Source organism: Dendrobates tinctorius, unplaced genomic scaffold (assembly GCF_039654945.1).
Source record: "Dendrobates tinctorius isolate UK_male_01 unplaced genomic scaffold, ASM3965494v1 ptg000159l, whole genome shotgun sequence".
NCBI lineage: Eukaryota > Metazoa > Chordata > Amphibia > Anura > Dendrobatidae > Dendrobates > Dendrobates tinctorius.
This window is the reverse complement of record NW_027361826.1, coordinates 12,229,299-12,245,000: the sequence shown is the minus strand read 5'-3', so window position 1 is coordinate 12,245,000 and position 15,702 is coordinate 12,229,299. Positions and strand designations below refer to the sequence as shown.

Here is a 15,702-nt window from a genome sequence, read left to right as displayed (position 1 = left end):
CCCCTCATAGGGTATAATACTGCCCCCCTCATAGGGTATAATACTGCCCCCCTCATAGGGAATAATGCAGCCCCCCCCTCATAGGGAATAATGCTGCCCTCCTCATAGGGTATAATGCTGCCTCCTCATAGGGTATAATGCTGCCTACTCATAGGGTATAATGCTGCCTCCTCATAGGGTATAATGCTGCCCCCTCATAGGGAATAATGCACCCCCTCATAGGGTATAATGCTGCCCCCTCATAGGGTATAATGCTATATAGATATATAGATATAGAGTTAGATAGATATAGATAGAAAGATAGATGTAGAAATAGATAGATATAGAGATAGATAGTAGATAATGGATAGAAAGTAGATAATGGATAGATATAGATAGAAAGATTCATAGAGATAGATATAAAGATAGATATAGAAAGAAATATAGATAGATAGATAGATAGATAGATCAATAGGTAGATAGCTATAGAGATAGATAGAAAATAGATAATGGATAGATAGATAGATATAGAGATAGATAGCTATAGATAGAAAGATATAGAGATAGATAGTAGATAATGGATAGAAAGTAGATAATGGATAGATATAGATAGAAAGATTCATAGAGATAGATAGAGATAGATATAGAAAGAAATATAGATAGATAGATAGATAGATCGATAGATATAGAGATAGATAGAAAATAGATAATGGATAGATAGATATAGAGATAGATAGCTATAGATAGATATATAGATAGAGATAGATAATAGATAGAGATAGATAATAGATAGAGATATACAGATATAATAATAATAATAATAATATAGACATATATAGATAGATATAGAGATAAATATATATAGATAGATGGCTATAAATAAAAATAGATATAGAGATATATATAGAGATAGATATAGGAGATAATAGATATAGAGATAGATAGATATAGAGATAGATATAGAGACAGAGATATAGAAAGATAGATATAGAGATAGATATAGAGATAATAGCTAGATATAGAGATATGTATAGAGATAGATAGATATAGAGTTAGAAAGATAGATAGATATAGAGAGAGATATAGAGATAGATAGATAGATGGATAGATAGATATAGATAATAGATAGATATAATAGATAGATATAGAGATAGATATAGAGATAGATCAATAGATAGATAGATAAAGAGAGAGATAGAGATAGATAGATAATGAGATATAGAGATAGATATAGAGATATAGTGTTAGATAGAAAGATAGATATAGATATAGATAGATATAGAGATAGATATGGATATAGAGATAGATAGATATAGAGATAGATAGATAGATATAGAGATAATATATAGATAGATAGATAGATATAGAGCTAATATATAGATAGCTATAGAGAGAGAGATATAGAGATAGATATAGAGAGAAACAGATATAGATATAGAGATAGATATAGAGATAGATAGGTAGATAGATATAGAGATAATAGATAGATATAGAGATAGATAGATATAGATATAAAGATAGAGATAGAGAGAGCGGTAGATGGAGAGAGAGATAGATATAGAGAGAGATAGATACAGAGATCGATAAATAGATAGAGAGATAGATATAGATAATAGATAGAGATAGATAATAAATATAGAGATAACAGATAGATATAGAGATAGAGTAAGATAGAAAGATATAGAGATAGGTAGATATAGATAATAGAGATAGCTAGATAGATAGACATAATAGATAGATATAGATAGATATAGAGATAGATAGAAAGATAGATATAGAGATAGATGTAGAGATAGAAAGATAGATATAGAGATAGATAGAGATAGATATAGATAATAGATAGAGATAGATAGAGAAAGATAGATAGATATAGAGATAGAAAGATAGATAGATATACAGAGAGATAGATATAGAGATAGAGATAAATAGATAGATATAGAGAGATATAGAGAGAAATAGATATAGATATAGAGATAATAGATATAGAGATAGATAGATATAGATATAGAGAGAGATAGATACAGAGAAAAGATATAGAGATAAATAGAGAAAGATAGATATAGAGATAGAGCGATAGATAGATATACAGAGAGATAGATATAGAGATAGATAGAGATATATAGATAGATAGCTATAGAGAGAGATATAGAGAGAAATAGATATAGATATAGAGATAGATATAGAGATAGATATATAGATATAGATATAGAGATAGATATAGAGATATAGCGAGAGATATAGATATAGAGATAGATAGATACAGAGAAAAGATATAGAGATAGATAACGGATAGATAAATAGATAGATAGGTATAGAGATAGATAGATATAGATATTAGATAGAGATAAATATATATAGATAAAGATAGATATATACAGCGTCGGACTGGAACACCTTGGGCCCACCAGAGAAAATCATTCTTGGGGCCCACTATGTAGCTGCATAGAGTTAAATACCAGACCACCAATTATGCGGTAAAACACGCTAATATCCGGGTATAATATAAGGTTGTACATGTCTTAATTATGTAGCAGGAGTTGTTGTAGCCCCCTCATAGAATATAAAGCAGCCCCCTCACATAGTATAATGCAGCCATCTCATAGAATATAATGCAGCCATCTCATAGAATATAATACTGCCCCCCTCATAGGGTATAATACTGCCCCCCTCATAGGGAATAATGCACCCCCTCATAGGGTATAATGCACCCCCTCATAGGGTATAATGCACCCCCTCATAGGGTATAATACTGCCCCCCTCATAGGGTATAATGCTGCCCCCCTCATAGGGAATAATGCACCCCCTCATAGGGAATAATGCACCCCCTCATAGGGTATAATGCACCCCCTCATAGGGTATAATACTGCCCCCTCATAGGGTATAATGCTGCCCCCCTCATAGGGTATAATACTGCCCCCCTCATAGGGTATAATGCTGCCCCCCTCATAGGGTATAATGCACCCCCTCATAGGGTATAATACTGCCCCCCTCATAGGGTATAATACTGCCCCCCTCATAGGGTATAATGCACCCCCTCATAGGGTATAATACTGCCCCCCTCATAGGGTATAATGCTGCCCCCCTCATAGGGAATAATGCACCCCCTCATAGGGAATAATGCACCCCCTCATAGGGTATAATACTGCCCCCCTCATAGGGTATAATGCTGCCCCCTCATAGGGTATAATGCTGCCCCCCTCATAGGGTATAATACTGCCCCCCTCATAGGGAATAATGCTGCCCCCTCATAGGGTATAATGCTATATAGATATATAGATATAGAGTTAGATAGATATAGATAGAAAGATAGATGTAGAAATAGATAGATATAGAGATAGATAGTAGATAATGGATAGAAAGTAGATAATGGATAGATATAGATAGAAAGATTCATAGAGATAGATAGAGATAAATATAAAGATAGATATAGAAAGAAATATAGATAGATAGATAGGTAGATAGATAGAAAATAGATAATGTATAGATAGATATAGAGATAGATAGCTATAGATAGATATATAGATAGAGATAGATAATAGATAGAGATATACAGATATAATAATAATATAGACATATATACAGCCCCTTCCCAACATCCCTACAGTCCCTATCCCAATTCCCTTCTGTACACCTGCTTTGGCAAAACTAATGTGTATTTAGTCCTGCCAATAAAGCTTCTTTGAATCTTGAATTTTATAGATAGATATAGAGATAAATATATATAGATAGATGGCTATAAATAAAAATAGATATAGAGATATATATAGAGATAGATATAGGAGATAATAGATATAGAGATAGATAGATAGATATAGAGATAGATATAGAGACAGATAGATATAGAAAGATAGATATAGAGATAGATATAGAGATAATAGCTAGATATAGAGATATGTATAGAGATAGATAGATATAGAGTTAGAAAGATAGATAGATATAGAGAGAGATATAGAGATAGATAGAGATAGCTAGATAGATGGATAGATAGATATAGATAATAGAGATAATAGATAGATATAATAGATAGATATAGAGATAGATATAGAGATAGATCATTAGATAGATAGATAAAGAGAGAAAGATAGATAGATAGATAATGAGATATAGAGATAGATATAGAGATATAGTGTTAGATAGAAAGATAGATATAGAGATAGATATGGATATAGAGATAGATAGATATAGAGATAGATAGATATAGAGATAGATAGATATAGAGATAGATAGATATAGAGATAATATATAGATAGATATAGAGATAATATATAGATAGCTATAGAGAGAGATATAGAGATAGATATAGAGAAACAGATATAGATATAGAGATAGATAGGTAGATAGATATAGAGATAATAGATAGATATAGAGATAGATAGATATAGATATAAAGATAGATAGAGATAGAGAGAGCGGTAGATGGAGAGAGAGATAGATATAGAGAGAGATACAGAGATCGATAAATAGATAGAGAGATAGATATAGATAATAGATAGAGATAGATAGATAATAAATATAGAGATAACAGATAGATATAGAGATAGAGTAAGATAGAAAGATATAGAGATAGGTAGATATAGATAATAGAGATAGCTAGATAGATAGACATAATAGATAGATATAGATAGATATAGAGATAGATAGAAAGATAGATATAGAGATAGATGTAGAGATAGAAAGATAGATATAGAGATAGAGCGATAGATAGATAGAGATAGATATAGATAATAGATATAGATAGATAGAGAAAGAGAGATAGAGATAGAGATAAATAGATAGATATAGAGAGAGATATAGAGAGAAATATATAGATATAGAGATAATAGATATAGAGATAGATAGATATAGAGAGAGATAGATACAGAGAAAAGATATAGAGATAAATAGATAAAGATAGATATAGAGATAGAGCGATAGATATACAGAGAGATAGATATAGAGATAGATAGAGATATATAGATAGATAGCTATAGAGAGAGATATAGAGATAGATATAGAGAGAAATAGATATAGAGATAGATAGAGATAGATGTATAGATATAGATATAAAGATAGATATAGAGAGATATAGATATAGAGATCGAGCGATGGATAGCGAGAGATATAGATATAGAGATAGACAGATACAGAGAAAAGATATAGAGATAGATAACGGATAGATAAATAGATAGGTATAGAGATAGATAGATATAGATATTAGATAGAGATATATATAGATAAAGATAGATAGATATAGATGGTAGCTAGATAGATAATAAATATAGAGATAATAGATATAGAGATAGATAGAGTAAGATAGATAGATATAGAGATAGATAGATAGACATAATAGATAGATATAGAGATATATATAGAAAGATATAGAGATAGATAGATATAGAGATAGATGTAGAGGTAGAAAGATAGATATAAAGATAGAGCGATAGATAGAGATAGATATAGAAATAGATAGATATAGATAATAGATAGAGATAGAAAGATAGATAGATATAAGAGAGATAGAGAGATATATAGAGATAGATAGATAGATAGAGAGAGACAAATAGAGAGAGCGAGAGAGATATAAAAAAAAAAAACAAAACACAATACTCACCTCTCCTCCTCGCTCCCACGCTGATCCCGGCTTCAGTGTCAGGAGCTGCCCCCTCTGCCAGACACACAGCGGGTGCGCGATGTAGTGACGTCATCGCGCACTGACTGTGAGTCAGGAGCAGAGGGGATTGAGGGCGGCGCCGGCCCTGATTTATAGATGCAGAGCGGCTTACTGGGCTGGGGGCGGGGCCTCTGGGGGTGGAGACTGTGAAATGATATTCACTGCTTCGCAGTGAATATTCATTTCTCTTTAGCAGCGGGGACAGGGGCTCCTGCCTCCTGTCACCCGCTGCTGCTCCACTGGAAGGGGCCCCCATAGCAGCTGCATGGTGTGCGACACACCACTGGCTGGGGGCCACTGGAGCAGCGGGGGCCCTAGGCAACTGCTGGCCCTGTATGCCAGCAGGTGCCAGGGCCCACCAGATGCCAGGGCCCACCGGAGAATCCTCCGGTTCTCCGGTGGGCCAGTCCGACGCTGCCGATACTTAACATGGCTGTGATGGGGCCGGAAGTGCCCACGCAGGAGAAGCATGTCCATTGGTTGCACTGTAGCCTTTCAACAAGCTTTGTTTGGGCTGCAAACTCCAACAGTAACTTCTGGAAGAAGTCAGTGTTCTGGGTCCGTGCACGGTCTTCTAGGTGTCCGGTACGGACCCTGAATTTTACCATTTGAGTTCGCCCATGTCTTTTGTTAATAGTTTCACTCCGCATGGAATTCCTTGTGCGTTGTGGCTGAGCATAATGTTGAATTGCTGCTACCTTATGAATTATATACATCAATGGGTCCATTCATTCATGGAGGGTGTGGAATTTGGCTATAAATTTAGGTTTTATTGCCCTCTAGTGACCAATCTATACCAATCGCATTCCTTAGATTAACTTATGGTAACAGTATAGGATGCACCTCTTCAATTATAATACATAACAACTCCCAGAGACCAAAGTCCTAGGGACGCAAACTGGTGCTAATTAATATGCCAAAAATTCTAAAATAATTTTTATTTAGATATGTCTAAAATAACAATATCAGACAGATTAAAAAGCATGATTGCCTCGAGGGGTTGCACTGGGTGGAGGATCACCTTACAGAAACAGTCATACAATAGTAAGTATTAAAACGGTATATGTAGTTTACATCCCCAATGGTGGCATACATGAGGGATACCTCGTGTCCTAGTTCTATATATTGCAGAATTCAGAGCCTATTAGGTGCAATTACCCATTATATAGTCATCTGATCACAGACCTTATACTAACTCTCTCATGTCTACTAAGGTTGAATGGTGCAAAGCTTGTCTACACAGTTTACCTTTCAGAGAGGTGCTGAGGTGCTGAATATTAGTCAATATATCAATACATGTCCCAGTAAGCAATTAGAGGAGATTTTTTCAATTGCCATAGTATATTCATAAGGCACCTAATCATGGATTCAAAAGTGCATAGTGCTTAGAGATCAATTATCTATGCCCTGTGTAAGATCCAAGAAACCCAATTGTAGGCGTAGCTAAATTTTAAACAAACATGTTCAATACACACAAGTAAAGAAAATGGGCTTACCCAGTGCAGTCCTGAGCCCCAACACACGTTTCACCTTGGTTCTAGTAAGTACATTCTGTCCCCTTTTGTAAAAGTTTATAAACTGCAGCAGTAAGAATCAGATACTTGGTTCCATTTCATCCTGTGAATAGATAACTTTCTAAGTGATCACGCTCTCCTCTTTTGGGGTTTGACCGCTGGGAAATACTATGTCTCCATTTATTGTTTTGGGGCTGCTGGAGATGGCAGAATGCTACAGACACCATGTAGGGCAGTAATCTCCAACCTTTCTTTTCTGGAGAGCCACATTCAGCTCTGAGAGAGTGTCGCCAGCCACATCCAGAACTGCATCGGAGTAGTGACATCCTGCTCCTGATCTCCCCCAAAGTCAGGTCACCCAAATCCCCAATTACTCTTATAATGACAGCCAAAGCTTTCCCATAGAAATTAAACCAAGGCTGTTTATTTATAGCCCATGATTGTCTCCTTATCACGATTCAGTATTCTTGGATTAACACCCCCGCCACACTATCACATTCAGCTTAAAGAACCTCCTGCGAACCCCTTCACGACCTTTCACGCATATATATATATATATACATGTCATAGATCGTGTCCTCGCCCTCTATGCGGGCTCTGGCGCTGAGCCCGCATGCTTTCCTGCACATGTCAGCTGATTTCATTCCCCCCTAACAGCCTCAGGTGGAATCGCGATCCTCCTGCAGCTGTTAACATGTTAAATGCCACTGTCAATCTCTGACAGCGGCATTTAACATGCTCGCGCCTCAAGTGTGTCACAAACGCCAACCATTGGTGCTCGTCTCACATGACCGTGGGTCGCCGGTGGGTTGCCATGACAACCTGGGGTCTGCAGGAGATCCCTGTGGTTGTCATTACCGGATCGGTATGAGCAGTTTAGCTACACATAGCAGGGCTATGCAGCTTCTAGTCTCACATGGAGACTATGGAAGAAAGTGAAAAGTAAAAAAAAAAATTGTTTTTAAAAATCTTTTAAAAAATTATTAAAACATAAAAGTTCCAATCCCCTCCCCCAATTCGCCCCATTTAAAATAAAATAAAAAAAAAATCCACGTTTGGTATCGTCCTGTTCAGAAATGCCCGATCTATCAAAATATAAAAGTAATTAATCCGATCGGTAAACAGTGTAAGAGAAAAGCAAAATGCCAGAATTATGTTCTTTTGGTCGCCGCAACATTGTAATAAAATGCAATAGCAGGTGATGAAAACATCATATCTGTACTAAAATGGTATCAATAAAAACGACAGCTCAGCACGCAAAAAATAAGCCCTCACCCAGTCCCAGATCACGAAAAATGGAGACGCTACGGGTCTCGGAAAATGGCTCCATTTTTTTCTTGCAAATTTGGGATTTTTTTTTCGCCACTTAAATAAAACAGGACCTAGACATGTTTGGTATCTGTGCACTCGTAATGACCTGGAGAATCATAATGGTAGGTCAGTTTTAGCATTTAGTGAACACGGTAAAAGAAAACCCCAAAACTATGAAACAACTGTGGAATTGCTCTTTTTTTGTAATTTCACCACACTTTGAATTTTTTTCCTGTTTTCCAGTACACAATATGATAAAACCAATGGTGTCGTTCAAAAGTACAACTCGTCCCGCAAAAAAACAAACCATCACACGGCCATATTGACCAAAAAATTAAAAAGCTATAGTCTGGGAAGACAGGGAGCAAATGCAAAAACAGAAAACCCCAAGCTCATGAAGGGGTTAAAGAACCTTCTGCAACTGACAGGATCTTCCTATTTATTATTATTATTATTATTATTATTATTGTGCATTTGTATAGCACCATTTATTCCATCGCGCTTTACATGTGAAAAGGGGAAATATAGACAAGTATAATAAACATGTGTAAGACAAGGGACACACAAGTACATAAGGAGAGGGGGCCCTGCCCACGAGGGCTCACAGTCTACAGTTATTTGCAGGTAAATTAAATCTAGTAATCTCTAAAACCACAAGGCCAGTAGATGAGCATCCAGATTTGCTCCATGGGGCAGGGCTGGTCACCATCTGGAGACCTCCTCTTTGTAGCTGTTGTTACCGGACCTGGTGTTGATGCATCAAGCTGGCAGACAGCCAGGAGACGCACGTCATGGGCCGGCGAGCCACAGATTGGGGATCCCTGGTATAGGGCAGTCTGTAGCGCTCTTAATCGGTGGGAAAAAATAATCCTCTAATTAGGTTGACCAGGCTTAAAAAAAACAACAACTTTGGTCCATATTACCATTTAATGTATTTGTTGCCGATTTTAGCAAAGAGACTTGACAATATATCACAGTACAGTGCTAGTGAGTGGGGTGTTATACATTCTGTGATGAGCCCCATTCCTGTCGGAGATCTTGTAACTCTTACTTTTTGGAAGGAAACAAATGAAATTTATGACCTTTACTATTTTGACTGTGTTTTATTAATGCGGTTATTACGGTTTCAGGAGCCTAGTGCATTCAGCTCTGATGACCTAAAATGGACCCTAGAGCTGTCTGTACACCCAGAGTAAAGCCTAAAGGGGTTGGCCACCACTTTCCATGTCCATTTCATGTGAGGGAACTGCCATAGGTGACACTTCACTAAATACCTTGCTTCTCATATCCTTCTGGAACCTTGGCTGCTCTCCTGTTCACATGCTGCCTGGCTGAGAATCTTCTGACTTGTGATGTCACCACAGTCTGACTCGGTGATCTTGTCTTTGGGTTCTGGAATGACATCACAATGGTGTGACTTCATATGACACTCACACATAATTGTGCTAGTTATATCACATAAAATCCCAATAAAATGCAAAGTATCAAGTATTTGTGAAGTATAAAGGAAATGATGCATGGTTTTCTAATTGTTTTAAAAACATATATCTGGAAATTGTGACGTTCATTTGTACTTAACACCCTGTAGTCTGATACCCCTCAATACATAAAATCAGAGTGACAATTTGCCTCCAGAAGTCACATTATTAGTAAATCGAGTCCACCTATGTGCAGTTTAATCTCATTGTAACTACTGCTGTTCTGTAAAGGCCTCAGAGGTTTGTTTGAGAACTTTAGGGATCAAACAACCTCATGAAAAAAATATATAAATCCTTATAGAAACCTCTGAGTCCCTCTGTATACCCCCGCAAAATCTTTTTAATTTCTCCCTTCCCGAAAAAAAGGAGAAACTGAGTCCAAAGCTACATGAAAAATTACAACTTTATTAATTGCAGCAAGACAAAAAAGGGAGCAGCACAAGTGAAGGCAATAAAAAAATCTGATGAAGAGAAACAATGCCATTAGTAACCGGATACAAAAAGGAAAATCCTGAGCAGTGGAGTCAATGGCACATGAGGGCAAGTTACATAAAAGTCACTCATTTGTAACAATGGCAAAAAATATACATAGAGCATAATAGCAGCACTCTCTAAACTCCAATTAGTGGGTTCATGTGGAGATGTTATACTCCTGAATGATCAAAACGGAGTGGTAGAAAGAAAATGATCTAATCGCATATTGCACATTTGCCCGATATATTAACCCCAAAGCGGGTGTACCGCGAAACGTGCGTTGGGGTCTCCCTGGACAGCGGCGTCTCAGTGGCCGACATGATGGGTATGTCATAATCTAATTTCATTATTAATATATAATACGCATCGGGTATTCTAGAATCTCTCCGTGCCACAGATCTCCCGACGGTAGCGGAGGCGTGCATCATTCCTGTCGCTGATTGGTCGCGCCCGGCCGTCCTCAGCCAATTAGCGACGCAGGATTTCCGTTACAGACAAACAGAATGAAACGATTATTATATAGGATGAAGAACTATGTGGGGTTTACAGTTGGAGAATCATACTGTGATGGTGCCACCTTTCTTTGTTGCGGGTGGTTGAGGGATGGGGGAGTGTACAGTTGCGTCATCATCCCGTGCGTGTGGAGGGTACTATGGAGGAATTCACTGTTGGGGTATCATACTGTGCTTGCTGGTATCATACTTTACGATCTGTATTATTCAAGGTTTTTATCCTTTGTTATTACATATGTAAATTAGGCCATTGGGCCACATGCTTTTTACTGCTCTTACATAACATATTTATTATAATATTTTATTCTACGATCTATTAATTAAAATGTACTTTGTTCATGAGATAATTCCTTTCAGTTTGTTTCCATATGAAAAAAGTTTGTTATATTTGATAAGGGAAAACTTCCCCAATTATAGACTTTTTTATATAAATATCAAGGTTGGCCCGCAACTTTGTCCAAGCTTTTAATATTGTCCCTCTGTGTATTTCAGTTTGATGTCTCTGCTCTAGAAGTGCGAAGCCAGTAGGAATGTACTGCAAAAGACTGTAGGAAAAGGAGGTTCTACACACCATTGCCTGGGGAGGGCTGAATACAAATGCACGTCACAATTTTCAGATATCTATTTTTAAATTATTAGAAAACCGTGTATCATTTCCTTTACCCTTCACTAATATTTGGTATTTTGTGTTAATATGTCTCTATATTTTTGGATGTAATGTGAAAATAATGTGGAAAAGATCACGGGGTATAAATACTTTTTCAAAGCTACATAGATATAACATATCTGTGTGTATGTATATACTATTTAAATAATATATTATTAAAAAAAACTTGACTTTTCAAAAAGGGTGAAAAAGTTTTATTTTATTAACGTTTCACATTCTTGCCTGATGAATTAAACTCTTAAAGAGGTTTTCATCACCTAACCACAGGTTAATGGTGGTCTAACTGCTGGATCAATCATTGATCGTCAGAATGGGGGACTTTTGCCCTCCCTAGAATGGAGCATCAGTACAGATGCCTGAGCGCCGTACTCTGCTTTTTCTGGCAGACCCATGGGTAGTGAATAGTGGCAGTCGAGCTTGCCCACTGGTGCTGCATTCTAAGGGGTACTTCACACTAAGCGAGATCGCTATCGAGATCGCTGATGCGTCACCGATTTTGTGAGGCATCAGCTATCTCGCCAGGGATCTCACTGTGTGCGGCATGCATCAGCGACCGGCCCCCCCGCCAGGTATCGCTAATCGTGCAGGAATGTCCTGGGCCATTTTTTTATCGTTGGTCTCCCGCTGGCCAGCATGCATCGCTGCGTGTGGCATTGGGAGACCAATGATCTGCGAGCTCCCAGCGCTGTACGCAGACGCTGGGAGCTGGTATCCAGGGTAAACAGCGGGTAACTAAGCTGCTTGTTTGGCTGCTCACCATCGATCATGCAGCGACGCACCAGTGATCCTGACCAGGTCGCATCGTTGTCGGGTTCGCTGGTGCGTCGCTAAGTGAGACGGGACCCTAAGGCTTGGGTTACACAACCGTTTATCTCTCATCAGAGAAAATCAATATGATTATGCTAAGCACACTATTCTCAGAGTTTGATTAGAGCGTGTTGTAATTTTCTCTGATGTGGAGAAAAAAAAAGGTTTCTCCACATCCTCCATTCTGTCTGTGGAAATCAAACCACACTCTGATGTCATCTGAATGCGTTCCGATGCTCTCCATGGACCCATAAACTTGAGTGTCCATGTGCGATCCGATTATCCGACTCAGATCAAGCACGTAGCGGTTACCCCAGGATTTCCCTTGGAAAAAAAATCGGACGTGCGTGGTTTCATTGAATAGCAAGTTGTCTCCGTCAAAGTGACGGCTAGCACTCGTCCGAGTTCTACGGACACCTGCACGAGCCCTGAATGAGATAAAAATTGGCCAATTGGTGCAAGCCTAGAGTTTGCTCCCCCAACTCATGTGTAAGAGTACGTGCACATGATGCCTTTTTCAGGTGGGTACGTTCCGTAACCCAACGGAAAAAAAAACACTAAAAAGAATGTAACTTTGTTTTTGTCATGAAGACTTTTAACACGTTGCATTTTATATTTTGGAAAATGAAGAAAGACCTGTACAATGTATGTGACAGACGCATGCACCCTTGCGGTCATCGTATGGCTATGGCCCTATTGTGCTTACGTCCACGTGATACAATGGGTCACCAATCAGAGTTCTGGAGAACTGAGACAGTATATTGCATAGCTTGTACAGTAAATGACTATTTTTTGGCTTAAACCGTTATCTAATATATAAAGCTCAAAGTGTGTATGTATGTATGTGTGTATGTATGTATGTATGTATGTATGTGTGTGTGTGTATGTATGTATGTGTGTATGTCCGGGATAGGCATCCGCACCGTCGCAGCTACAGCCACAGCCACAAAATTTGGCACAGTCGCACGTCTGGACCCCGAGAGCGTCCTAAGCTATGTTGTGAGGTGAAATTTTAACCCCGCACGTTCCAATTCACCAAACAATTTTGCCCCTGTCTACATACTGGGGAAAAAGTGTGTGCGCGTCAAGCCCCGCCCCTCATTATGATGTCATAATGCCCCTATCTACATAATGGAGAAACTGTGTGTGTATCAAGCCCCGCCCCTCATTATGATGTCACAATGGTTGACTATGGAATGGAGGATGTGTGATGGGTATATGGGCACTGGACTATGGCATGGAGGATATGTATGACTGGTATATGGGCATGGGCCTATGGGATGGTGGATATGTATGACGGGTATATGGGCACGGGACTATGGGATGGAGGATGTGTGATGGGTATATGGGCATTGGACTATGGGATGGAGGATATGTATGACGGGTATATGGGCACGGGACTATGGGATGGACGATATGTATGACGGATATATGGGCACGGGACTGTGGGATGGAGGATGTGTATGATGGGTATATGGGCATGGGACTATGGGATGGAGGATATGTATGACGTGTATATGGGCACGGGACTATGGGATGGAGAATATGTATGATGTGTATATGGGCACTCGACTATGGGATGGCAAATATGTATGATGGGTATATGGGCATGGGACTATGGGATGGAGGATGTGTGATGGGTATATGGGCATGGGACTATGGGATGGAGGATGTGTGATGGGTATATGGGCACAGGCCTATGGGATGGAGGATAATTATAATTTGTTGTAACTAACCACAGTTAGTTACTATGCCCGGGCAGCGCCGGGCTCTTCAGCTAGTTCTATATAATAATCGTCTAATTCTGTCTGTCTCTTTGTTTGTAACGGAAATCCCGCGTCGCTGATTGATTGTGACCAGCCGGCCGCGACCAATCAGTGACCGGCGCAGTCCGGCCACGAATTGGCGCGGAATTCGAACGACAAACGCCACCACTACCGTCAAGAGATCTGCGGCGCTAGACAGTTGCCGTGGGTCTTAAAGGAAATCTGTCACCCCATTTCTGCCCCATAAGCTGGGGCCACCGCCATTAGGGGCTTATCTACAGAATTCTGTAATGCTGTAGATAAGCCCCCGATGAAACCTGAAAGATAAAAAAAACCACGTTAGATTATACTCATCGGGGGGTGGAGTCGGGTGTGATGGCTGTCGCGGTCCTGTCCAGCGCCTCCCATCTTCATACGATGACGTCCTCCTGCTTTCTTCTCCCTCGGCTCCTGCGCACGCGTACTTTATCTGCCCTGTTGAGGGCAGAGTAAAGTACTGCAGTGCGCAGGCAGCGGGAAAGGTCAGAGAGCTCCGGCGCCTGCGCACTGCAGTACTCTGCTCTGCCCTCAATAGGGCAGAGAAAGTACGCCTGCGCAGGAGCCGAGCGAGAAGCAAGGAGGAGGACATCATCGTATGAAGATGGGAGGGGACGGAGACACCCATCGGACCGGACCGAACGCTAGGGTGAGTATAATCTAACTCTTTTTTCTTATCTTTCAGGTTTCATCGGGGGGCTTATCTACAACATTACAGAATGTGAGGGGTTTGGTTAACAGCAGTCTATGAAGTGTTACAAAAAGAAGCCTCCTGATGCTTGGCGTCACCATTAACTATTAGAGAGCAGGATGATGGATCGCCGTCTTACACCGGCTATGAGACATCCTCTCCTATCTACCCCTAGTGCCGCAGTAATGACTTGCTGCACAGGGTGCAGATTTGGATCTCCAGCTTAATATAGAATTGTCCATCTGTGTAATCTATAGGCTTAGTGCTTGCTGCACCTTACAGAACTCTTCCCAATATCATAATGTATTTTCCAGCATATCTACTGCTGGCATGGTGATGGGTATGGTCTGTTCCATGTTATCAAGAAAAAGATTCGGACTTATATCATATTGAAGCCGAAAAAGAGACCCAGCAAAAATAATACTTTTATTAATATATATTAAAATATAATTAAAATAACAAAATGCCCAGCAGGAGGCTATTTAAACGCCATTCAAATGAGAGATCAAAAATAAATATAAAGATGTCTGTAAGGTAAATTGATTACCCAATAGCAAAATCATGCAAGGCTAAACCCTAAATTAGCAGCTTTTGACACAAATAGCCACAATCCCAATATAAATATTCATATAATTAGTATAAAGGTAAACAAGATTTAGATTGTATTTTGTCTGCAGTCTCAATATCACCATATAAATTATATCTTTATCAATAAGGATATAAATCCTAGAGAAACCACAGAATTAGCGGGGTAGCCAGAAGGAATATAATAAACCCAGTGCAATTTACCTAGTGTAATCGGGCATCAGTAAAGCTG

General features: G+C 39.0%; 1 long non-coding RNA gene across 2 annotated transcripts in view; it reads left to right on the top strand.

Moving 5' to 3' along the window:
* Window positions 1–11,766, top strand: part of LOC141052320 (uncharacterized) — a 61,381-nt gene extending 49,615 nt beyond the window's left edge. For both annotated transcript variants that reach the window (XR_012220781.1, XR_012220780.1), the window contains exon 5: window positions 11,411–11,766. This is a non-coding gene — a long non-coding RNA (uncharacterized lncRNA). The remainder of the gene's footprint in view (window positions 1–11,410) is intronic.
* Window positions 11,767–15,702: the final 3,936 nt, after the last annotated feature.